Source organism: Salvelinus alpinus, chromosome 27 (assembly GCF_045679555.1).
Source record: "Salvelinus alpinus chromosome 27, SLU_Salpinus.1, whole genome shotgun sequence".
Lineage (NCBI taxonomy): Eukaryota > Metazoa > Chordata > Actinopteri > Salmoniformes > Salmonidae > Salvelinus > Salvelinus alpinus.
The window spans coordinates 28,050,747-28,077,681 of record NC_092112.1 but is presented as its reverse complement, the minus strand read 5'-3'; the positions used below and the strand labels follow the sequence as shown (position 1 = coordinate 28,077,681).

The 26,935-nt window shown below is 45.0% G+C and overlaps 1 pseudogene; it reads right to left on the bottom strand.

Annotated features, from left to right (window-relative positions):
• Positions 1 to 1,435: 1,435 nt before the first annotated feature.
• On the bottom strand, positions 1,436 to 16,906 carry LOC139555862 (protein unc-93 homolog A-like; annotated as a pseudogene).
• Positions 16,907 to 26,935: the final 10,029 nt, after the last annotated feature.

The window sequence follows — 26,935 nt, the reverse complement described above, 5'->3', positions numbered from 1 at the left end:
TAGGAATCATGTAGTAATCAAATAGCCACCCTTTGCCTTGACGACAGCTTTGCACACTCTTGGCATTCTCTCAACCAACTTCACGAGGTTGTCACCTGGAATGTATTTCAATTAACAGGTGTGCCTAGTTAAAAGTTGATTTGTAGAATTACTTTCCTTCTTAATGCGTTTGAGCCAATCAGTTGTGTTGTGACAAGGTAGGGGTGGTATACAGAAGATAGCCCTCTTTGGTGAAGACCATGTCCATATTATGGCAAGAACAGCTCAAATAAGCAAAGAGAAACAACAGTCCATCATTATTTTAATACATGAAGGTCAGTCAATGCGGAAAATGTAAAGAACTTTGAATGTTTTTTTCCAGTGTAGTCGCAAAAACCATCAAGCGCTATGATGAAACTGGCTCTCATGAGGACCGGCACTTGAAAGGAAGACCCTGAGTTACCTCTGCTGCAGAGGATAAGTTACCAGCCTCAGAAATTGCAGCCAAATAAATGCTTCACAGAGTTCAAGTAACAGACACATCTCAACAACTGCTCAGAGGAGACTGTGTGACTCAAGCCTTCATAGTCGAATTGCTGCAAAGAAACCACTCCTAAAGGATATCAATAAGAAGAAGAGACTTGCTTGGGCCAAGAAACACGAGCAATGGACATTAGACTGATGGAAATCTGTCCTTTGGTCTGATGAGTCCAAATTTGAGATTTTTGGTTGCAACCGCCGTGTCTTTGTGAGACGCAGAGTAGGTGAATGGATGATCTCTGCATGTGTGGTTCCCACCATGAAGCATGGAGGAGGAGGTGTGATGGTGTGGGGGTGCTTTGCTGGTGACACTGTCTGTGATTTATTTCGAATTCAAGGCACACTTAACCAGCATGTCTGCCACAGAATTCTGCAGGAATACTACATCCCATCTGGTTTGCGCTTAGTGGGACAATCATTTGTTTTTCAACAGGACAATGACCCAACACACCTCTAGGTTGTGAAAGGGCTATTTGACCAAGAAGGAGAGTGATGGAGTGCTGCATCAGATGACCTGGCCTCCACAACCATTCAACCTCAACCCAATTTAGATGGTTTGGGATGAGTTGGACCGCAGAGTGAAGGAAAAGCAGCCAGCAAGTGCTCAGCATATGTGGGAACTCCTTCAAGACTGTTGGAAAAGCTGGTTAAAAGAATGCCAAGAGTGTGCAAAGCTGTCATCAAGGCAAAGGGTGGCTACTTTGAAGAATCTAAAATATATTTTGATTTTTTGAACACTTTTTTGGTTACTACATGATCGCATATGTGTTATTTCATAGTTTTGATGTCTTCACTATTATTCTACAATGTAGAAAATAGTAAAAATAAAGAAATACCCTTGAATGAGTAGGTGTGTCCAAACTTTCGACTGGTACTGTATTTTCATTAAATATTATTTTGATTAATTCATAGTATTTCATCCTTTTTGTCTGGGGAAGAGAACCCCATACAGTGCTGCAAATAAGAACAAAACCACTGTTACCTCTGTTCTGTACAAAATGTTTGATGTACCTAGCATGTCACGGTAATACATTTCAATAACTCAACTCACAGTTGGTTTGTGCCTGCCATACCGCATCTGCCATGCCCCAGAGAGCAGGAAACACAAAGAACACTGGCAGCTGGTCTGGGTGAGGCCTCCAGAACAACAGGGCCATGATACAGGCAAAGTTGATCGCTGCAGCTGTAAGAGCGGTGAGTAGTAAGTGATTTGATTTTAAGTGTGTCGTATAGGATACAAATGAAAATGTTAATGTCTTTATTAGAAAGCTCTTCTTACCCAAGCAAAACAGTGGGGCTCTTCCAGTGTATTCTGCCAACCTCCCAAACATAAAGGAACATAACGAATTTGTGGCTCCAAAACATATCATCGCATATCCAACGTAATGGATTCCTAAGGAACAGGTCACATAGTTCTGCAAAAGAAACAACAAAAGAAGGTCACAAACATAACTTTTAGCCACTCTTCCGTTGGTAAAGAATTCTTGAACGTTGGATTCCTCGAGGCAGGGTAAGAACCATGTATCGTCTCCTCACCTTTGTTTATTCACCGGAGAGGAAACTCTGCTCTGTGGCCTGCTGGAGGTCATTTTGCAGGGCTCTGGCAGTGCCCCTCCTTGCACAAAGGCGGAGGTAGCGGTCCTGCTGCTGGGTTGTTGCCCTCCTACGGCCTCCTCCATGTCTCCTGATGTACTGGCCTGTCTCCTGGTAGCGCCTCCATGCTCTGGACACTACGCTGACAGACACAGCAAACCTTCTTACCACAGCTCGCATTGATGTGCCATCCTGCATGAGCTGCACTACCTGAGCCACTTGTGTGGGTTGTAGACTCCGTCTCATGCTACCACTAGAGTGAGAGCACCGCCAGCATTCAAAATTGACCAAAACATCAGCCAGGAAGCATAGGAACTGAGAAGTGGTCTGTGGTCACCACCTGCAGAATCACTCCTTTATTGGGGGTGTCTTGCTAATTGCCTATAATTCCCACCTTTTGTCTATTCCATTTGCACAACAGCATGTGAAATGTATTGTCAATCAGTGTTGCTTCCTAAGTGGACAGTTTGATTTCACAGAAGTGTGATTGACTTGGAGTTACATTGTGTTGTTTAAGTGTTCCCTTTATTTTTTTGAGCAGTGTATATAATATATATATGAGTTTGTGGACACCTGCTCTTCGAGCATGTCATTCCAAAATCATGGGCATTAATATGTAGTTGGTCCCCCCTTTGCTGCTACAACAGCCTCCACTCTTCTGGGAAGGCTTTCCATTAGATGTTGGAACATTACTGCGTGAACTTGCTTCTGTTCAGCCACAAAAGCATTAGTGAATTCGGGCACTGATGTTGAGCAATTAGGCTTGGTTCGTAGTCAGCATTTCAATCCATCCCAAAGGGGTTCGATGGGGTTGAGGTCAGGGCTCTGTGCAGGCCAGTCATGGTTTTTCTGTATGGACCTCACTTTGTGCACGGGGGCATTGTCATGCTGAAACAGGAAGGCGCCTTCCCCAAACTTTTGCCACAAAGTTGGAAGCACAGAATCGTCTAGAATGTCATTTTATGCTGTAGCGTTAAGATTTCCCTTCAAAGTAACTAAGGAGCCTAGCCCGAACCATGAAAAACAGCCCTAGACCATTATTCCTTCTGCACCAAATTTTACAGCTGGCTCTATGCATTTGGGCAGGTAACATTCTCCTGGTATCCGCCAAACCCAGATTCATCTGTCGGACTGCCAGATAGCAAAGCGTGATTCATCACTCCAGAGAATGCGTCTCCACTGCTCCAGAGTTCAATGGCGGCAAGCATTACACCACTCCACCCGACGCTTGACATTGCACATGGTGATCTTAGGCTTGTGTGCGGCTGCTCGGCCATTGAAACCCATTTCATGATGCTCCCGATGAACAGTTATTGTGCTGATGTTCCTTTCAGAGGAAGTTTGGAACTCAGTAGTGAGTGTTGCAACCGAGGACAGACGATTTTTACGCGCTACGTGCTTCAGCACTTGGCGGTCCTGTTGTTTCTGGTGTTGCTCTTAGATGTTTCCACTTTACAATAACAGCACTTAGAGTTGGCAGGGCAGAAATTTGATGAACTGACTTGTTGGAAAGCTGGCATCCTATCATGGTGCCATATTGAAAGTCACTGAGCTCTTCAGGAAGGCCATTCTACTTCCAATGTTTGGCTATGGAGATTGCATGGCTGTGTGCTCGATTCTATACACATGTCAGCAACGAGTTTGGCTGAACTAGCCGAATCCAGAAATTTGAAGGGTGGCCACATACTTTTGTGCATATATAGTGTATACAGTGGCAAGAAAAAGTATGTGAACCCTTTGGAAATACCTGGATTTCTGCATAAATTGGTCATAAATGTGACAAACACAGTCTGCTTAAACTAATAACACACAAACAGTTATACGTTTTCATGTCTTTATTGAACACACCGTGTAAACATTCCCAGTGCAGGGTGGGAAAAGTATGTGAACAATTGGATTTAGTAACTGGTTGACCCTCCTTTGGCAGCAATAACCTCAACCAAACATTTTCTGCAGTTGCGGATCAGACCTGCACAACGGTCAGGAGGAATTTTGGACCATTCCTCTTTACAAAACTGTTTCAGTTCAGGAATATTCTTGGGATGTCTGGTGTGAACCGCTCTCTTGAGGTCATGCCACAGCATCTCAAATCGGGTTGAGGTCAGGACTCTGACGGGCCACTCCAGAAGGCGTATTTTCTTCTGTTGAAGCCATTCTGTTGTTGATTTACTTCTGTGTTTTGGGTCGTTGTCCTGTTGCATGACCCAACTTCTGTTGAGCTTCAATTGACGGACAGATAGCCTAACATTCTCCTGCAAAATGTCTTGATAAACTTGAGAATTCATTTCAGCCAATGATAGCAAGCTGTCCAGGCCCCGAGGCAGCAAAGCAGCCCCAAACCATGATGCTCTGTCCACCATACTTTACAGTTCGGACAAGGTTTTGATGTTAGTGTGCTGTGCCTTTTTTTCTCCACAGTGTTGTGTGTTCCTTCCTTCCAAACAACTCAACTTTAGTTTAATCTCTCCACAGAATATTTGGCCAGGAGCGCTGTGGAACATCCAGGTGCTCTTTTGCGAACTTCAGACATGCAGCAATGTTTTTTTTGGACAGCAGTGGCTTCTTCCGTGGTGTCCTCCCATGAACACCATTCTTGTTTAGCGTTTTATGTATCGTAGACTCGTCAACTGAGATGTTAGCATGTTCCAGAGATTTATGTAAGTCTTTAGCTGACACTCTAGGATTCTTCTTAACCTCATTGAGCATTCTGCACTGTGCTCTTGCAGTCATCTTTGCCGGGCGGCCACTCCTATGGAGAGTAGCAACAGTGCTGAACTTTCTCCATTTATAGACAATTTGACTGATGAACATCAAGGCTTTTAGAGATACTTTTGTAACCCTTTCCAGCTTTATGCAAGTAAACAATTCTTAATCTTAGGTCTTCTGAGATCTCTTTTGTTCGAGGCATGGTTCACATCAGGCAAGGATTCTTGTGAATAGCAAACTCAAATTTTGTGAGTGTTTTTTATAGAGCAAGGCAGCTCTAACCAACATCTCCAATCTCATCTCATTGATTGGACTCCAGGTTAGCTGACTCCAGGTTAGCTGACTCCTGACTCCAATTAGCTTTTGGAAAAGTCATTCACATACTTTTTCCATCCTACACTGTGAATGTTTAAATGATGTATTCAATATAGACAAGAAAAATACAATAATTTGTGTGTTATTTGTTTAAGCCCACTGTCACGCCCTGGCCTTAGTTATCTTTGTTTTCTTTATTATTTTAGTTAGGTCAGGGTGTGACATGGGGGATGTTTGTGTGTTTTTGTCTAGTCTAGGGTGGTTGTATTGTCTAGGGTGTTTTGTAGAGTTCATGGGGTTGTGTTCAGTGTAGGTGTTTATGTAAGTCTATGGTTGCCTGGATTGGTTCTCAATTAGAGACAGCTGTCTATCGTTGTCTCTGATTGGGAGCCATATTTTAGGCAGCCATAGGAATTAGGTAGGTTGTGGGTAATTGTCTATGTCTTGACGTTAGTTGCTTGTGTCTGCACTTTCGTTTTGTATCTTCACGGTTGTTTTGTCTAGTTTGTATTAGTGTTCGTTTCATCTTCAAATAAAAAGAAGATGTATTTATATCACGCTGCGCCTTGGTCCTCTCTTTCACCTAACGACGATCGTGACACCCACTCTATTTGTCTATTGTTGTAACTTAGATGAAGGTCAGATCAAATTTGATGACCAATTTATGCAGAAATCCAGGTAATTCCAAAAGGTTCACATACTTTTTCTTGCCACTGTATATACAAGTACCTCGCAAAAGTATTCATCCCCCTTGGCGTTTTTCCTATTTTGTTGCATTACAACCTGTAATTTAACTTGATTTTTATTTGGATTTCATGTAATGGACATACACAAAATAGTTCAAATTGTTGAAGTGAAATGAAAAAAATTACTTGTTTCAAAATATTATTTAAAAACGGAAAAGGGGTGCATGCATATGTATTCACCTCCTTTGCTATGAAGCCCCTAAATAAGATATTGTGCAACCAATTACCTTCGGAAGTTACATAATTTTGCAATCTAAGTGTCACATGATCTGAGTATATATACACCTGTTCTGAAAGGCCCCAGAGTCTGCAAAAGCACTAAGCAAGGGGCACCACCAAGCAAGCGGCACCATGAAGACCAAGGAGCGCTCCAAACAGGTCAGGGACAAAGTTGTGGAGAAGTACAGATCAGGATGGGTTATAAAAAAATATCAGAAACTCTAAACATCCCACGGAGCACCATTAAATCCATTATTACATTTTTTAAAGAATATGGCACCACAACAAACCTGCCAAGAGAGGGGTCTCCAAAACTCAACGACCAGGCAAGGAGGGCATTAATCAGAGTAGTAACAGAGACCCTACTTCAAAAATGGAGTATCTGTCCATAGGACCACTTTAAGCCATACACTCCACAGAGCTGGGCTTTATGGAAGAGTGTCTGGAAGAAAAGCTATTGCTTTAAGAAAAAATAAGCAAAAACATTTGGTGTTCACCAAAAGGCATGTGGGAGACTCCCCAAACATATGGAAGAAGGTACTCTGGTCAGATGAGACAAAAATGTAGCTTTTTGGCCATCAAGGAAAACGCTATGTCTGGCGCAAACCCAACACCTCTCATCACCCTGAAAACATCAGGGTGATGATAGTGGCAGCATTATGCTGTGGGGATGTTTTTCATCGGCAGGGACTGGGAAACTGGTCAGAATTTAAGGAATGATGGATGGCGCTAAATACAGGGAAATTCTTGAGGGAAACCTGTTTGTCTTCCAGAGATTTGAGACTGAGATGGAGGTTCACCTTCCAGCAGGACAATGACCCTAAGCATACTGCTAAAGAACACTTGAGTGGTTTAAGGGGAAACATTTAAATGTCTTGGAATGGCCTAGTCAAAGCCCAGACCTCAATCCAATTGAGAATCTGTGGTATGACTTAAAGATTGCTGTACACCAGCGAAACCCATCCAACTTGAAGGAGCTGCAGCAGTTTTGCCTTGAAGAATGGGAAAAAATCCCAGTGGCTAGATGTGGCAAGCTTATAGAGACATACCCCAAGAGACTTTCAACTGTAATTGCTGCAAAAGGTGGCTCTACAAAGTATTGACTTTGGGGGGGTGAATAGTTATGCATGATCAAGTTCAGTTTTTTTGTCTTATTTCTTGTTTGTTTCACAATAAAACATATTTTGCATCTTCAAAGTGGTAGGCATGTTGTGTAAATCAAATGATACAAACTGGCAATTTTTTAATTTTTTATTCCAGGTTGTGAGGCAACAAAATAGGAAAAATGCCAAGGGGGGTGAATACTTTCGTAAGCCACTGTACTGATAGATAAACAGTACCAGTCAAAGGTTTGGACACACTTACTCAATCCAGGGTTTTTCTTTATTTTTACTATGTTCTACATTGTAGAATAATAGTGAAGACATCAAAACTATGAAATTACACATATGGAATCATGTAGTAACCAAAAATGTTCTGTTCAAACATGTTATTGTTGAATATCAACGTTACTAAGGAGGGAGGCGAAAGGAAACAGTTAGTCTCTGATGAGGCAGGTCAGCTGCGGAACTAGGGATGAGAGAGGAATTCGACCCCAGGTCAAGTTAATAACCTTTTCTCAATACAGGGGGTGCTGTTTCCACTTTGGAAAATATCGTCTCCAAATTAAACTGCTTCATACTCAATTCTTGCTCGTACAATATGCATATTATTATTACCATTGGATAGAAAACAATCTCTAGTTTCTAAAACCGTTTGAATTATGTCTGTGGGTGAACCAGAACTCTTTCTACAGCGAAAATCATGACAGGACATGCGAAGGTCAGAAAAATAGTCTCTGTTCTCAGATCAGTTTAAAGCTCTGTGTGTGCCCTATGGATCGAAATGAACTGCACCCGCCTTCCCCTGGATGTCAGTAACCAATGAGAAGTGGAATGGAGTCTCTACGTATTTCTCCGAGTTTATAAAACGCCATGGAGTGACATGTACGTTCTTTTTGTTATGCTGGTGAATGAGGACCCAAAAGCGACTTAAGAGAAACAGAGTCTTTATTCCAGTCTTAAGCAAACAATGATACTCCTGGATATTAACATAGGAAAATCCAAAACAGGAAACTGAAATCCTCTCGTCAGTAGAGAGGAACGACTGGAGACGCGACCACAGACTGCAGGTCGCTTCAGGAAGGCACAGGCCGTAGCTGACATAGACACCTGCTCACACGCAGCATCTGAAGAAGGCAAAAACACGACAGGGCGGAACAAGGACACAGAACAGCAAACATCAAACAAGAATCCGACAAGGACAGAAGCGGAAAACAGAGGGAGAAATAGGGACTCTAATCAGAGGGCAAAATAGGGGACAGGTGTGAAAGAGTAAATGAGGTAGTTAGGAGAATGAGAATCAGCTGGGAGCAGGAACGGAACGATAGAGAGAGAGAGCGAGAGAGGGAGAGAGGGAGGGGGAGAGAGAGGGATAGAAAGAGGGAAAGAACCTAATAAGACCAGCAGAGGGAAGCACAGGGACAAGACATGATGATCAAAGACAAAACATGACAGTACCCCCCCACTCACCGAGCGCCTCCTGGCGCACTCGAGGAGGAACCCTGGCGGCAACGAAGGAAATCATCAATCAACGCACGGTCCAGCACGTCCCGAGATGGAACCCAACTCCTCTCCTCAGGACCGTAACCCTCCCAATCCACTAAGTACTGGTGGCCATGTCCCCGAGAACGCATGTCCATGATCCTCCGTACCTTGAAAATAGGTGCGCCCTCGACAAGGACGGGGGGGGGAGGGAAGACGAACGGGGGCGCGAAGAAAAGGCTTGACACAGGAGACATGGAAGACAGGGTGGACGCGACGAAGATGTCGCGGAAGAAGCAGTCGCACAGCGACAGGATTGACGACCTGAGAGACACGGAACGGACCAATGAACCGCGGAGTCAACTTGCGAGAAGCTGTCGTAAGGGGAAGGTTACGAGTGGAAAGCCACACTCTCTGACCGCGACAATACCTAGGACTCTTAATCCTACGTTTATTGGCGGCTCTCACAGTCTTCCCCGCAGACGAAGGCAGACCGGTAATAAAGTCTAAGGCGATGTGAGACCATGGTCGAGAAGGAATGGGAAGCGGTCTGAGACGACCGGCAGGAGGAGAGTTACCTGACTTAGTCTGCGCGCAGTCCGAACAAGCAGCCACGAAACGGCGCGTGTCACGCTCCTGAGTAGGCCACCAAAACCGCTGGCGAATAGAAGCAAGCGTACCCCGAACGCCGGGGTGGCTAGCTAACTTGGCAGAGTGAGCCCACTGAAGAACAGCCAGACGAGTAGAGACAGGAACGAACAGAAGGTTACTAGGACAAGCGCGCGGCGACGCAGTGTGAGTGAGTGCTTGCTTTACCTGCCTCTCAATTCCCCAGACAGTCAACCCGACAACACGCCCTTCAGGGAGAATCCCCTCGGGGTCGGTAGAAGCCACAGAAGAACTAAAGAGACGGGATAAGGCATCAGGCTTGGTGTTCTTATTTCCCGGGCGATAAGAAATCACGAACTCGAAACGAGCGAAAAACAACGCCCAACGAGCTTGACGTGCATTAAGTCGTTTGGCAGAACGGATGTACTCAAGGTTCTTATGGTCAGTCCAAACGACAAAAGGGACGGTCGCCCCCTCCAACCACTGTCGCCATTCGCCTATGGCTAAGCGGATGGCGAGCAGTTCGCGGTTACCCACATCATAGTTGCGTTCCGATGGCGACAGGCGATGAGAAAAATAAGCGCAAGGATGGACCTTATCGTCAGAATGGAAGCGCTGGGACAGAATGGCTCCCACGCCCACCTCTGAAGCGTCAACCTCGACAATGAATTGTTTAGTGACGTCAGGAGTAACAAGGATAGGAGCGGATGAAAAACGCTTCTTGAGGAGATCAAAAGCTCCCTGGGCGGAACCGGACCACTTAAAGCACGACTTGACAGAAATCAGAGCTGTGAGAGGAGCAGCCACTTGACCGAAATTACGAATGAAACGCCGATAGAAATTAGCGAAACCGAGAAAGCGCTGCAACTCGACACGTGACTTAGGAACGGGCCAATCGCTGACAGCCTGAACCTTAGCGGGATCCATCTGAATGCCTTCAGCGGAAATAACAGAACCGAGAAATGTGACAGAGGAGACATGAAAGGCGCACTTCTCAGCCTTCACGTAGAGACAATTCTCTAAAAGGCGCTGGAGTACACGTCGAACGTGCTGAACATGAATCTCGAGTGACGGTGAAAAAATCAGGATATCGTCAAGGTAAACGAAAACAAAGATGTTTAGCATGTCTCTCAGTACATCATTAACTAATGCCTGAAAGACAGCTGGAGCATTAGCGAGACCGAACGGCAGAACCCGGTATTCAAAATGCCCTAACGGAGTGTTAAACGCCGTTTTCCACTCGTCCCCCTCTCTTATGCGCACGAGATGGTAAGCGTTACGAAGGTCCAACTTAGTAAAGAACCTGGCTCCCTGCAGAATCTCGAAGGCTGACGACATAAGGGGAAGCGGATAACGATTCTTAACCGTTATGTCATTCAGCCCTCGATAATCCACGCAGGGGCGCAGAGTACCGTCCTTCTTCTTAACAAAAAAAAACCCCGCTCCGGCGGGAGAGGAAGAAGGCACCACGGTACCGGCGTCGAGAGAAACAGACAGATAATCCTCGAGAGCCTTACGTTCGGGAGCCGACAGAGAGTATAGTCTACCCCGAGGGGGAGTGGTCCCCGGAAGGAGATCAATACAACAATCATACGACCGGTGAGGAGGAAGAGAGTTGGCTCTGGACCGACTGAAGACCGTGCGCAGATCATGATATTCCTCCGGCACTCCAGTCAAATCACCAGGTTCCTCCTGAGTAGAGGGGACAGAAGAAACAGGAGGGATAGCAGACATTAAACACTTCACATGACAAGAAACGTTCCAGGATAGGATAGAATTACTAGACCAATTAATAGAAGGATTATGACATACTAGCCAGGGATGACCCAAAACAACAGGTGTAAAAGGTGAACGAAAAATCAAAAAGGAAATGGTCTCCCTGTGGTTACCAGATACTGTGAGGGTTAAAGGTAGTGTCTCACATCTGATACTGGGGAGAAGACTACCATCTAAGGCGAACATGGGCGTGGGCTTCCCTAACTGTCTGAGAGGAATGTCATGTTTCCGAGCCCATGCTTCGTCCATAAAACAACCCTCAGCCCCAGAGTCTATCAAGGCACTGCAGGAAGCAGCCGAACCGGTCCAGCGTAGATGGACCGACAAGGTAGAACAGGATCTTGATGGAGAGACCTGAGTAGTAGCGCTCACCAGTAGCCCTCCGCTTACTGATGAGCTCTGGCTTTTACTGGACATGACATGACAAAATGTCCAGCAGAACCGCAATAGAGGCACAGGCGGTTGGTGATTCTCCGTTCCCTCTCCTTAGTCGAGATGCGAATACCTCCCAGCTGCATGGGCTCAGTCTCTGAGCCGGTGGGAGGAGATGGTTGAGATGCGGAGAGGGGAAACACCGTTAACGCGAGCTCTCTTCCACGAGCTCGGTGACGAAGTTCTACCCGTCGTTCTATGCGGATGGCGAGTGCAATCAAAGAGTCCACGCTGGAAGGAACCTCCCGGGAGAGAATCTCATCCTTAACCTCAGCGTGGAGTCCCTCCAGAAAACGAGCGAGCAACGCCGGCTCGTTCCAGTCACTGGAGGCAGCAAGAGTACGAAACTCTATAGAGTAATCCGTTATGGATCGATCACCTTGACATAGGGAAGCCAGGGCCCTGGAAGCCTCCTTCCCAAAAACTGAACGATCAAAAACCCGTATCATCTCCTCTTTAAAGTTCTGATAAACGTTAGAACACTCAGCCCTTGCCTCCCAGATAGCTGTGCCCCACTCCCGAGCCCGACCAGTAAGGAGTGATATGACGTAAGCGATCCGAGCTCTCTCTCTAGAGTATGTGTTGGGCTGGAGAGAGAACACAATATCACACTGGGTGAGAAAGGAGCGACACTCAGTGGGCTGCCCAGAGTAACATGGTGGGTTATTAACCCTAGGTTCCGGAGACTCGGAAGACCAGGAAGTAGCTGGTGGCACGAGACGAAGACTCTGAAACTGTCCTGAGAGATCGGAGACCTGAGCGGCCAGGGTCTCAACGGCATGACGAGCAGCAGACAATTCCTGCTCGTGTCTGCCGAGCATTGCTCCCTGGATCTCGATGGCAGTGATGAGAGAATCCGTAGTCGCTGGGTCCATCTTGGTCGGATTCTTCTGTTATGCTGGTGAATGAGGACCCAAAAGCGACTTAAAGAAACAGAGTCTTTATTCCAGTCTTAAGCAAACAATGATACTCCTGGATATTAACATAGGAAAATCCAAAACAGGAAACTGAAATCCTCTCGTCAGTAGAGAGGAACGACTGGAGACGCGACCACAGACTGCAGGTCGCTTCAGGAAGGCACAGGCCGTAGCTGACATAGACACCTGCTCACACGCAGCATCTGAAGAAGGCAAAAACACGACAGGGCGGAACAAGGACACAGAACAGCAAACATCAAACAAGAATCCGACAAGGACAGAAGCGGAAAACAGAGGGAGAAATAGGGCTCCTAATCAGAGGGCAAAATAGGGGACAGGTGTGAAAGAGTAAATGAGGTAGTTAGGAGAATGAGAAACAGCTGGGAGCAGGAACGGAACGATAGAGAGAGAGAGCGAGAGAGGGAGAGAGGGAGGGGGAGAGAGAGGGATAGAAAGAGGGAAAGAACCTAATAAGACCAGCAGAGGGAAGCACAGGGACAAGACATGATGATCAAAGACAAAACATGACACTTTTGGACGCTCGTCAAGGCGCAAGAGAGGACATCAGAATGGCATGCTCAAAAGCTCTCGTTATCGGGCTAAGATATATCCGTCTGTGATTTAATTCGATATAGGTGTTAGAAACATCATAACGAAGTTATTTTAAACCGATTTATATCAGTTTATGCGAGTATATTGCTATTTTCGGAATTTTCGTAGTATTGCGCTTTGAGGATTTGGACATGTGTGTGCCACGTAGCTATTGTTAGCTGCTAGTTCCGAAGTTGAAGAGGACGTTTTACAACAAAGCAACGATTCTTTTGGACAAAGGTCACCTTGCCCAAGATACTGATGGAAGCTCGTCCAAAAGTAAGAGCTATTTATGATTTTATTCCGTATTTATGTGGAAAAATGTAAACGCATTTGTCGGCCATTGTTGCGGCACTAGTCTGGCTGTAACGCAGTATGTCTAGTAACGTTAATTTTAAAAATCTAACTCAGCGGTTGCATTAATAACTAATGCATCTTTCATTAGCTGTCCAACCTGTATTTTTTTAGTCAATCTAATCGATAAATAATCGTAAACTTAGGTGCCTTTCCAAGATGGCGCCGGCCAGAATGCATGCCATGTTTTGACAGATTACATTGCATAACCACGATTTGTGATGCTAAATATGCACATTTTCGAACAAACTCTATATGCATTGTGTAATATGATGTTACAGGACTGTCATCTGAAGAATTCTGAGAAGGTTAGTGAAAAAATTAATATATTTTGGTGGTGATAACGTTATCGCTCTTTTTGCCTTGAATCAATGCTGGGGTGATGTTAGCTCATGTGGTATGCTAATATAACGATATATTGTGTTTTCGCTGTAAAACACTTAGAAAATCTGAAATATTGTCTGGATTCACAAGATCTGTGTCTTTCAATTGCTGTACGCTGTGTATTTTTAAGAAATGTTTTATGATGAGTAATTAGGTAATACACGTTGCTCTCTGTAGTTATTCTAGTCGCTTTGGTGAGTTTTGTGATAGTGGCTGCAATGGTAAACTATGATTTATACCTGAAAAATGCACATTTTTCTAAAAAAACATATGCTATACCATAAATATGTTATCAGACTGTCATCTTATGAAGTTGTTTCTTGGTTAGTGGCTATATATATCTTTATTTAGTCGAATTAGTGATAGCTACTGATGGAGTAAAAAACTGGTGGAGTAAAAAAAGTGGTGTCTTTTGCTAACGTGGTTAGCTAATAGATTTACATATTGTGTCTTCCCTGTAAAACATTTTAAAAATTAGAAATGATGGCTGGATTCACAAGAAGTGTATCTTTCATCTGGTGTCTTGGACTTGTGATTTAATGATATTTAGATGCTAGTATTTACTTGTGACGCTATGCTAGGCTATGCTAGTCAGCTTTTTTACTGTGGGGGGTGCTCCCGGATCCGGGATGAGTACCAAGTAAAAGTTAACAGATGAAGTGAAAAGAAACCTCTGGGAGGGGGGCCAGAGAAGCCCATCACAACGACCCTCCTACTACAGTTCTATCTCAAACACATACATTTCCACACCCACGAAGGTTCTAGCATCAGGCAGGGCCATGACTACACCAGTGAGAGGAATCAACTAAGTTCCTGCCTAGCAACATGCCTAGCAACATGTATCAATCCAAGATGTATCGGCTGTTGACCAGGACCAACCCTGCTTAGCTTCAGAAGCAAGCCAGCAGCATACCACCCTGCATACCACTGCTGGCTTGCTTCTGAAGCTAAGCAGGGTTGGTCCTGGTCAGTCCCTGGATGGGAGATGAGATGCTGCTGGAATTGGTGTCCTCTGGTCTAAAAAATATCCCAATGCCCCAGGGCAGTGATTGGGGACACTGCCCTGTGTAGGGTGCTGTCTTTCGGATGGGATGTTAAACGGGTGTCCTGACTCTCTGAGGTCATTAAAGATCCCATGGCACTTATTGTAAGAGTAGGGGTGTTAACCGTGGTGTCCTGGCTAAATTCCTAATCTGGCCCTCAAATCAGCACAGTCACCTAATAATCCCCAGTTTACAATTGGCTCATTCACCCCCCTCCTCTCCCCTGTAACTATTCCTCAGGTCGTTGCTGTAATCGAGAATGTGTTCTCAGTCAACTTACCTGGTAAAATAACAGATAAAAATAAAAGTAAGGAGTTGACCCCACCTAGTAGGAGGTTATAAATATATGTGCTTGTGTAATCATACCTTGTCTTTGCAGCTATATGGCCCAGTGGGTGGATAAACTTGGTTTGAGCTTTTCCTAGTCATCCGTTTGAGTTTTTACTCTGTTTGTTCGGAACCTAACAGCCTCATGACAAAATGTGTAGAATAGCATTATAAAACTGTAGAATATCAGGAAATGTGCTTTAAAACTGCAGAATCTTCTCTCAGCCTCATGGCAAAATGTGAACAAAAGCATGCGATGAGCTATAAAACCACATATTTTTTTCTCTGCCCCATGGCAAAAAGTGTAGAGTTGAGGGAAATTAGCTTTAAAACGGCAACATTCTCTCTCTGGACCATGGCAAAATGGTGGTGGGGGGGTAAATGCAGTATTATGGCCGTGTCAACCTGTAACACTGATAGTAGGTTCTTACCAATATAGCAGCCGACTAGTGTCCAGACCAATTCTTGTGCTGGTCTTTTGGTCGTAGAGTTTACATTGATATCAACGCACACACCTGCACCACAATATTGTAGATCTTCCTCAGAGATGTCAGCTAGGAGAACATAAAGATATCATTATGATAGATGGTACCATAGAGGATGGTTGGGCAAGAACACCTCTCATAATGTACACTGCACATGATGCATCTCATTCACTTTATCCTAGTCACCCTTTAACTTACAAATGCTACTACTTTCACAAACAAGTTGCATTTGTTCTGTGTGTGCGTGTGTGCATACTTGTGTGTGTGTGTTTGTTTGTGTGTGTTTGTGTGCACTTGCTACTTACGTATATCTGTATCTGAACCAAATATCAACGACGACATGAGGTTTCCCCATACAGCCGAAGACTGGAATATCAAGAAAAATATGCCAAAGTACTTATTGATAACATCCGCTGCTGCCTTGTTTTCTTTAGGGGCTTGCAGGTTGCCGCAGATGGTGAGAAGGGTACACTTGGCTGACCATAGTGGAGAACCTCCCATACCCAGGATCACAGAGGTGGGGATCAGAGTGTACCTAGAAGAGGACAGATTAATATGGTTAGCATCAGACACTGCCTACAGTTTGTAAACTAACACAGCTACTGACAGGCCAGTCCAGGAAGCATAGCAGAGAGGGATAGGATTCATACCATGTGTGTAAACAACTTTGTCGATGGACACTACTTTCACATAATTAGTTTAATTTACTCACAGAGTACTGAAATAATCCCAACTCTACTTGGTAACAACAAGTTAATATATGTGTACTATGCCAAATGTTTTACTCATTGAGGTAGGGAGGTACATGATTAGTTGTATTGTAATTTTGCTCTTAAATCATGAAGAAGAAACACAGCTTGTTGAAAGTTGTAAACAATGAAGGTCGGAACAGGTTTTGGACAGTTTGCTTTACCATCCTGGATAGAGGTTCCCAATTGAATAGGTCACATAGCAGCCCATGCCGACAACAATAGTCCATTTGCAGCCCAGGTTTTTGATGAGAATGGGTGTTAGGAACATGGGTGACAGGATGATGGAGGCATAGATAACACTGAGAGATGTCACCCCCATCCCATCCTCGGCATTCAGACTGCTCTGTAACACAGGAGAGGGATGGTGCCATCAATTATCAAGAACCAGAAATTGCAGTGTTGAATTGTACCTTAATATTCAAGCAATCGTCTATTTAATGATCGACACGACAGTATCTTGAGTTACCTGTAAACTCTGAAGTCCTCCATAAGCTGTGAACAGAGATAAAAATCCAATGGATACCAGCAAAATATTTTTCATATTTCGGTCTATCATGTCTGCAACGTGAATACCTTAAAGGTTTGGCTCTATGAGAAAAGTATATTCCAGATTACAACTCCACTGGACTGTTGTCAAAGCAAAGTCTTAGGTAAAACCACTGAGCTTTTATATAGTGAAGCTGGTTAAATTGGGGACAAAGTTCATCCCGTTCTATAAGCTGTTAGATATGTGTCCTCTGCTGAAGAGCTCTTACACAAAAATCCTGGAAAATAAATTTCATTTTAAAATGATGTTTTCCAGGCCTGGAAAAGCAGTGGTGGAAAAAGTACCCAATTGTCATAGTTGAGTAAAAGTAAAGTTACCATAATTGAAAATAACTGAAGTGAAAGTGAAAGTAAAAGTGAAAGTCACTCAGTAAAATACTACTTGAATAAAAGTCTAAAAGTTTTTGGCTTTAATTATATTTAAGTATCAAAGTAGACCTATAAATCATGTCAAATTCCTTATATTAATAAAACCAGAAGGCACGATTTTCTCGTTTTTCTAATTTACAGATAGCCAGGGGCACACTCCAACACTCAGACATAATTTACAAGCAAAGCATTTGTGTTTAGTGAATCCACCAGATTAGATGCAGTAGGAATGACCAGAGATGTTATCTTGATAAGTGCGTGAATTGGACACTTTTCATGACCTGCTAAGTATTCAAAATGTACAGACACCCCAAAAAACGACTTATGTAGTACTTTAAAGTATTTTTACTTAACTAGCCTACTTAACACCACTGTGGAAAAGTTTTGGGAAATGATCCAATCCGAACTGTTTTGGAAAAGTCATGGAAATTAATAATTTCTGAAAATTGAAATTATTTAGGCACTGTGTTAAAATATTTTATCAATCAAATCAAAATCAACATATAAACCAGGCTCAAAAGGGACTTTAGCGCGTCTGTTGTGTTTGCGCGCATCTGTGCAAGAGGAGTGGGCCGTTGCTCAAAGAGAGGGAGAAAGTCGGACATTGCAGTGGCAGGCAGGTAGGTAGGCCTAGTCTATAACATATGATAGAGAACAGACTTATAGCTAGGTAGCCAATTCAAAACATATATTGTACCCTATAGTTAACTGTTTAGCTATTATTACCATGATTCATGTTTTCGTTATGTCCCCAAAAAACTTCCAACGACACTCGAGAATAAGGTCATTCAAAGTTGATTACATTTTTTGAACGATTCCGATTATTCATTTAAACACTTTTTTTTGGACGAAATTAACAATTCACTTGGTCATTGTATTCGAGTTCAATCGCGGTGAATAGAGTTATGTGAATCAAAATAATAATTTCTGAATTGCGAACAGTAATTTTACGAAAAAATATTAGATTATTAAATATTAAATATTAATGTTACGATCGTCCTGGAAAGAAGGTGACCAAAACGCAGCGGGGTAAGTGTTCATTATAATTTAATAAATAACCTGAACACTGAAACAACAAAAACAACAAAGAGAGAGAACGAAACGAAACAGTTCTGTCTGGTGCAACAACACAAAACAGAAAACAACTACCCACAACAAACAGGTGGGAAAAGGCTACCTAAGTATGGTTCTCAATCAGAGACAACGAGAGGCAGCTGCCTCTGATTGAGAACCACACCCGGCCAAACACACAGAAAAAGAAAACATAGAACACCAGACATAGAATGCCCACCCCAACTCACGCCCTGACCAAACCAAAATAGAGACATAAAAAGGATCTCTAAGGTCAGGGCGTGACAATTAAAGCCTTTCTTTTGGATTATGTGGCTTCAAAACTTGTTTTGTAGATACTTCCAGTTGATTTGCTTCATCCAATGTATGGGGCAATGCAACTCAATTGCTGCTAGTCAGCATGCAAAGTAAACACTTCTAAGGTAGCTAATATAAATATGACTAAACTAGAAAAGGTACATTTCCCAAAGAAAATGTGTGTTCTTGTTTCTGCTGAATAGAAAGATTTGCAGCCTACCATAGCCAATAGAGCTTTGATATATTGAAGGGGCAAATTATTTCAAAAGGCATGAAACGTATTTGATGGTAATGTCGCAATGTTCTACATCAACCATCCTCCAGGAAAGCTAATGGGTGTGCAGACCTTTATTCCTAAAGGGCGTGCAGGCATTTATTCCCCACTAACAAACCACATTGTAGAAATGAGCTGCTCAACTGGACCTTGATAAACTGTCTCTGATATGTTTGAGCAGGGCTTTATGCAGAGCCTGAACACCCAGTAGCTCTACAGACTGAGAGTTGACCACATTTTTTATACAGTTGCCTAACAGTTATTCTACTTTGTGGGGGGTTGAGTGCCTTGCACAACGACAGGAGATCGTACTTGGGATCACAGAGCAGCCTCCCAGTGTCGACACCACATACGCTTACTTTTTGATATGTAAATATCGACGCTGCCAATTGTTGGTCATGAAAATTTGGTTAAAACTCATGAAGCAGTCATGAAATTCCATCTGTCAAAATGTGTATGAACCCTGTCTTATAAATAAACATTGTTATCAATATTATAGGGAAAGCATCCCTGGGCTGTTTGCTTAACTCCTACAATTTCCTGGACCAGAGGCTTAGTGACTTTAGATACTGTGTGTTTTTTTAAATTTAACCTTTATTTATCTAGGCAAGTCAGTTAAGAACAAATTCTTATTTACAGTGACGGCCTAGGAACAGTGGGTTAACTGCCTTGTTCAAGAGCAGAAGGACAGATTTTTACCTTGTCAGCTCAGGGGTTTCAATCTACCAACCTTGCGGTTACTGGCCCAACGCTCTAACCACTAGGCTACCTGCCGCCCCACTGGGTTGGGGTCAGTTGAATTGAACATTCTACTTGAGTGCACATTTTTGGGTTTGACCCCAACCCCAAGATTTAAGCCATTAAATATGAATTGTGAAGTTGTCAGTATTTTTAGATTTACTTTGCTCTGTTTCCCTTTCAAGCACATAATAATCACAGTTTAGTTCAGCTGTGCATGAGGAATGCATTCCACTCAAACGAGATACCAGGGTGCTGATAGTTAACTGATAGTTATGGAAAAGCCGAAAACGTAAAACATCATTTGTTTTCTTCCTTATTGTTTTTGTAAAACTAACTTTTCAGTGCTCAAAAAGAACTATGGCAATAGGTAGATAATTCAAATAATTGTTTATCCTACTAATATCACATATTGCCCACTACAGTACAACTGACTGTGTCCCACTTAATGTCAACAAGATATGTAATGCGTGTGTCACGTTCCTGACCTGTTTTCTATTGTTTTGTATGTGTTTAGTTGGTCAGGGCGTGAGTTGGGATGGGCAGTCTGTGTTTGTTCTATGTGGGAGTATGTTGGTTTAAGGGTGACCTGATATGGCTCTCAATTAGAGGCAGGTGGTTTTCATTTCCTCTGATTGAGAGCCATATTAAGGTAGGTGTTTTCACACTGTTTGTTTTGTGGGGGGTTGTCTTCCGTGTCTGTGTCTGTGCACCACACGGGACTGTTTTCGGTTTGTTCGTTTTATGTAGTCTATTCCTGTTCGTGAGTTCTTTCGTGTCTTTATGTAAGTTCCATGTTCAGGTTTCGTCTACGTCGTTTTCTTATTTTGTAAGTTATTCAAGTGTTCTTCGTGTTTCGTCTTTATTTAATAAATTCATTATGTCATCATACCTCGCTGCGTATTGGTCCACCGATCCTTCTCTCCTCTCCTCGTCAGAGGAGGAGGAAGAGCTAGAGCACAGTTACAGAACCACCCACCAACAAAAGATCAAGCAGCGGTGTAACGGGAGGAAGGGACAGCGCAAGAAGGAGGAATGGACATGGGAGGATATTTTGGACGGTAAGGGTTGCTACACATGGGAGGAGATTCTGGCTGGTAAGGATCGCCTCCCATGGGAACAGCTGGAGGCAGCTCGGAGAGCGGAGGAAACCGGAGAGAGGAACCGGCGTTATGAGGGGACGCGTCTAGCACGGAAGCCCGAAAAGCCCGTGAGTACTACCCAAAAATTTCTTGGGGGGGGGCTAAGAGGTAGTGGGCCAAGGGCAGGTAGGAGACCTGCGCCCACTTCCCAGGCTTACCGTGGAGAGCGGGAGTACGGGCAGACACCGTGTTACGCAGTAGAGCGCACGGTGTCTCTTGTACGTGTGCATAGCCCGGTGCGGGTTATTCCACCTCCCCGCACTGGTAGGGCTAGATTGGGCATTGAGCCAGGTGCCATGAAGCCGGCTCAACGCGTCTGGTCTCCAGTGCGTCTCCTCGGGCCGGCTTACATGGCACCAGCCTTACGCATGGTGTCCCCGGTTCGCCTACATAGCCCGGTGCGGGTTATTCCACCTCCCCGCACTGGTCGGGCGACGGGGAGTATTCAACCAGGTAAGGTTGGGCAGGCTCGGTGCTCAAGGGAGCCAGTACGCCTGCACGGTCCGGTATTTCCGGCGCTACCTCCCCGCCCCAGCCCAGTACCACCAGTGCCTATACCACGCACCAGGCCTATAGTGCGCTTCGAGAGGTCAGTGTGCCCTGTCCCTGCTCCCCGCACTAGGCTTGAAGTGCGTGTCTCCAGTCCGGTGCCTCCAGTTCCGGCACCACGTACCAGGCCTACAGTGCGTCTCAGCCGGACAGAGTCTGCCGTCTGCCCAACGGCGCCTGAACTGTCCGTCTGCCAAGCGCCGCATGAACTGCCCGTCTGTATTGAGCCTTCAAAGCCGCCCGTCTGCCATGAGCCTGCAAAGCCGCCCGTCTGCCATGAGCCTACAGAGCCTTCCGCCAGACAGGAGCCGCTAGAGCCTTCCGCCAGACAGGAGCCGCTAGAGCCTTCCGCCAGACAGGAGCAGCCAAAGCCTTCCGCCAGACAGGATCAGCCAGAGCCATCCGTCTCCGCAGCGCCATCTGAGCCATCCGTCTCCGCAGCGCCATCTGAGCCATCCGTCTCCTCAGCGCCGTCTGAGCCATCCGTCTCCCCAGCGCCGTCTGAGCCATCCGTCTCCCCAGCGCCGTCTGAGCCATCCGTCTCCCCAGCGCCGTCTGAGCCATCCGTCTCCCCAGCGCCGTCTGAGCCATCCGTCTGTCCCGAGCCATTAGAGCCGCCCGTCTGTCCCGAGCCGTCAGAGCCGTTAGTCAGTCAGGAGCCGCTAGAGCCATTCGTCAGTCAGGATCTGCCAGAGCCGCCAACCAGACAGGATCTGCCAGAGCCGCCAACCAGACAGGATCTGCCAGAGCCGCCAACCAGACAGGATCTGCCAGAGCCGCCAACCAGACAGGATCTGCCAGAGCCGCCAACCAGACAGGATCTGCCAGAGCAGCCAACCAGACAGGATCTGCCAGAGCCGTCAGCGAGCCATGAGCGTCCAGAGCCGTCAGCCAGCCATGAGCGTCCAGAGCCGTCAGCCAGCCATGAGCGTCCAGAGCCGTCAGCCAGCCATGAGCGTCCAGAGCCGTCAGCCAGCCATGAGCGTCCAGAGCCGTCAGCCAGCCATGAGCGTCCAGAGCCGTCAGCCAGCCATGAGCGTCCAGAGCCGTCAGCCAGCCATGAGCGTCCAGAGCCGTCAGCCAGTCATGAGCTGCCCCTCAGCCCAGAGCGGCCATTTATCCAGAACTGCCCCTCAGTCCAGAGCTGTCTCTCTGTCCGGAGCTGCCCTTCAGTCCGGAGTTGCCCCTCTATCCTGAGCTACCTCTCTATCCTGACCTACCTCTCTGTCCTGTGCTATATCTCTGTCCTGAGCTACCTTATCTCGGTGCTGCCCCTTGTCCCGGTGCTGCCCCTTATATTAAGGTTACCATTAAAATTAAGTGGGTGTAAGATGAGGGTGGTCATTCTAAGGGGGAGACGTAAGCGGGTAGTGACTATGGTGGGGTGGGAACCACGCCCAGAGCCTGAGCCGCCACCGTGGATTGATGCCCACCCAGACCCTCCCCTAGACTTTTTGGTGGTGCGTCCGGAGTTCTCACCTTGAGGGGGGGGTTATGTCACGTTCCTGACCTGTTTTCTATTGTTTTGTATGTGTTTAGTTGGTCAGGGCGTGAGTTGGGATGGGCAGTCTGTGTTTGTTCTATGTGGGAGTATGTTGGTTTAAGGGTGACCTGATATGGCTCTCAATTAGAGGCAGGTGGTTTTCATTTCCTCTGATTGAGAGCCATATTAAGGTAGGTGTTTTCACACTGTTTGTTTTGTGGGGGGTTGTCTTCCGTGTCTGTGTCTGTGCACCACACGGGACTGTTTTCGGTTTGTTCGTTTTATGTAGTCTATTCCTGTTCGTGAGTTCTTTCGTGTCTTTATGTAAGTTCCATGTTCAGGTTTCGTCTACGTCGTTTTCTTATTTTGTAAGTTATTCAAGTGTTCTTCGTGTTTCGTCTTTATTTAATAAATTCATTATGTCATCATACCTCGCTGCGTATTGGTCCACCGATCCTTCTCTCCTCTCCTCGTCCGAGGAGGAGGAAGAGCTAGAGCACCGTTACAGCGTGATTGATAGTTCATCAAGTTCATCAGTCTATGTGATGTGTGCGTGCCACCCTTTATCAGGAGTATTGATATGTTTCATGATAAATTAACTTGTAAACGTGGCCAATTTTATAGGACCAGGTACATCGACTACTCCTACTCCTAAGACTACTACTCACAGTAGATGAAGGCCAATGCTGTTGGTTAGTATACAAAAGTATACAGAGTATACAAAACATTAAGAACACCTGCTTTTTCATGACAGACTGACCAGGTGAAAGCTATGATCCCTTATTGATGTCACTTGTTAAATCCACTTCAATCAACGTAGATTGATTTTTAAGCCTTGAGACAATTGAGACATGGATTGTGTATGTGTGTCATTCAGAGGGTAAATGGGCAAGACAAAAGATTTAAGTGCCTTTGAACGGGATGTGGTAGTAGGTGCCAAGCGCACCGGTTTGTGTCAAGAATTGCAATGCTGCTGGGCTTTTCATGCTCAACAGTTTCCCGTGTGTATCAAGAATGGTCCACCACCCAAAGGACATCCCGCCAACAAGACAAAACTGTGGGAAGTATTGGGGTCAACATGGGCCAGCTGCCCTGTGGAACACTTTCTACACCTTGTAGAGTCCATGCCCCAACGAATTGAGGCTGTTCTGAGGGCAAGGGGGGGGGGGGTGTATCTCAATATTAGGAAGGTGATCCTAATGTTAGGTATACTCAGTGTATAATGCTAACTGACTTTAAGAGATGCCTGATATATAGCTCCCTCTGTTTGTCCTATTTACCAGGTTGTATACAGTAATGGTACTGTTATTATAGTAGTGGATTTTACATTTCAAAAAGCACAGATTCAACTCAGCCTGTTATGGTGTACGGAGAGGACTGTTTAATAATTTACTTTTAAATAACCTCTAGGTTTTCCCCCGCTTTTCCCCACTGGGACTGGGCTAAAATGAGGGCATGAGTCATTTTACAGGACTTTACAGTGACTTGTTATTTTGCTATGTCTGTGTTATGGGAGGAGTACTCTTTTCTTCTTCAGGCGTGTCTGTTTTTCAGCGACCGGGACTGGGAGACTGGTCAGGATCGAGGGAAAGATGAACGGAGCAAAGTACAGCGAGATCCTGCTCCAAGCGCTCAGGACCTCAGACTGGGTCGAAAGTTCACCTTCCGACAGGACAACAACCCTAAGCACACAGCCAAGACAATGCAGGAGTGGCTTCGGGACAAGTCTCTGAATGTCCTTGAGTGGCCCAGCCAGAGTCTGGACTTGAACCTGATCGAACATCTCTGGAGAGACCTGAAAATAGCTGTGCAGCAACGCTCCCCATCCAACCTGACAGAGCTTGAGAGGATCTGCAGAGAAGAAAGGAGGAAACTCCCAAAATACAGGTGTGCCAAGCTTGTAGCGTCATACCCAAGAAGATTCAATGCTGTAATTGCTGCCAAAGGTGCTTCAACAAAGTACTGAGTAAAGGGTCTGAATACTTATGTGATATTTCTGTTTTTATTTGTAATAAATGAGCAAAAATTTGGTATTGGGTGTAGATTGATGAGGGGAAAAACAATTTAATACATTTTAGAATAAGGCTGTAACGTAACAAAATGTGTAAAAAGTCAAGGGGTCTGACTACTTTCCGAAGGCATTGTATATTTCAGGATGTTGTTTATCCCTGGAAATAATAATAATTCATGTAAGCATTACAGTTTTGAAAACATAGCTTGTCCAAAAAAAATGGTATTTTGGCACAACTTACCCCGGATATGGGGTAATTTGAGCCGCGGGACAGGATCTCATATTGAAGCTTATAGAGACCCCAACTGATGTATAGAACAACCTTAAAATGATCTACTTTGGTATAGATACAAGCATCATGTAACCTCTAACACAATACATTCATTTGACTTGGTGAAAATCTGGACCTAACTTGCTTATCACTTTTTCCATGTGGTTTCTTCCTTCACGGAATCCAAGAAAAGATGATCTCTTCCTAAATATTTGGTCAAATCATTTATTTTGTGTATGGTTTCCTAGAAACAAGGGTGGGTCAACGTACCCTTTTGTCTCAACTTAGCCCACTCTCCCCTACAGGTCTGAAATCACATTAATATAAAAGTATATTCAGACCTAGAACTTAGTCTACAGCTACAAGCTCTACTTTAACTATATATTTACCACAGACTCCTGTCATTAAACTAGTCTGGCCTGTTTGAGCCTAGCTGATCAAACTCGACAGTAGAGAAGAGAGGAGCCAGGTCTGCTGTAGAGGTGTGTCTTACCCTGGCCCTGATCTCTCCCAGGAGGCAGCAGTATGGATCATAGGGCTCAGCTTAGACTCTGACTCACTCGCCACTGGGCACAGACGTCGATTCAACGTCTATTCCATGTTGGTTTAACAACGTTAATTCAACCAGTGTCTGCCCAGTGCGTCTGCTCTGTTGCGCTCTGGCCAGATGTGCTCTGCTATGCAGTGCAGTCGGCTTCTTCCTCTCCTCTCCTCTCTTTTTTTCTCTGTCCTCAGTATGACAGAGGAAAAAGTATTTTGTGGCACACGCCAGGGGACCAAGGCTCTCCCAGTACAGCCAGGCCTTCGAGCCCGAACAGCCCTAGCAAAGCCTCAACACAGCCCAAGCAAAGAGCCTCTTAAAGTAGAGTCACTCAGAGGTCATTGCATCCTAGCCTTTCCCTGTACTTCCTGTTGTTTCGGCCCCCTCAGAGAGACAGGCGGTCTGGCAGGCTGTGTTTATTCGGTCCGCCGCGTGTTTATCGGCTAGCTAAGAGGACCCTGGGGCCTGTCTGTCTCCCCACTGGGTGCTTCATTAAAGTAGCCTAAACCGGACCTGCTAAAGAGCTTCTAGCTCATTCCAGTGGAACTCCAGACCAGACACATACCTTTCTGCAATGTTAATGCATCATCTCATTGGCAGGACGTGTGCTACTCATGACCGCCATCAGGGGGCTCTGTTGGACGTTAAAACTTGAGCCAGCGGTTCTGTACTGTACAGTATGTGTTGCTTATAGACATACACCTGTTCCCAACTGTACAACAGGGACCCACGGCCAGTATCTGTACAGAAATCTCTATCTACGTTATGTGTGATTACCTATGGCTTTAAATCAATCCAGGCCTTATGTATATAAGATACTCCTCGGGGTATTGATTTACTGATTTACACACACATAGGAAAGGAACAGTGTTTCAGTGAAGCTAGCTTATCTTCAGGCACCTACCTGTCTGTGTGTTATTCTCACCAGCAGAGTCAGTCAGGCTGACCTTTCATGGGAAACAAACCCTGTTTTCCACTTTCATTCCCTTCTCTCCTACCTCCTGCACTCTCCCCAAATCTCCTGTGGAATCCCAGACATGCATGCACTGAACTGGAGGTCTAATCTCCCTTGGGAAGCTGAAACACTTTCGCCGAACTCAACAAACTTAGTGACTAGTGTACTCTAAACTAGTACACGTCTAAGTGTTGGCCCATTGTTATACAATTTGAGTATTTATTAATCTATGACTGAACTGAACACCCCCTTTAACAGTGACCTCATGCCTGAGGGATTTATATTTTCAGTCAAACACTTCAGACCTGGTATGAGTCCGTCTATAAATGCACTCACTA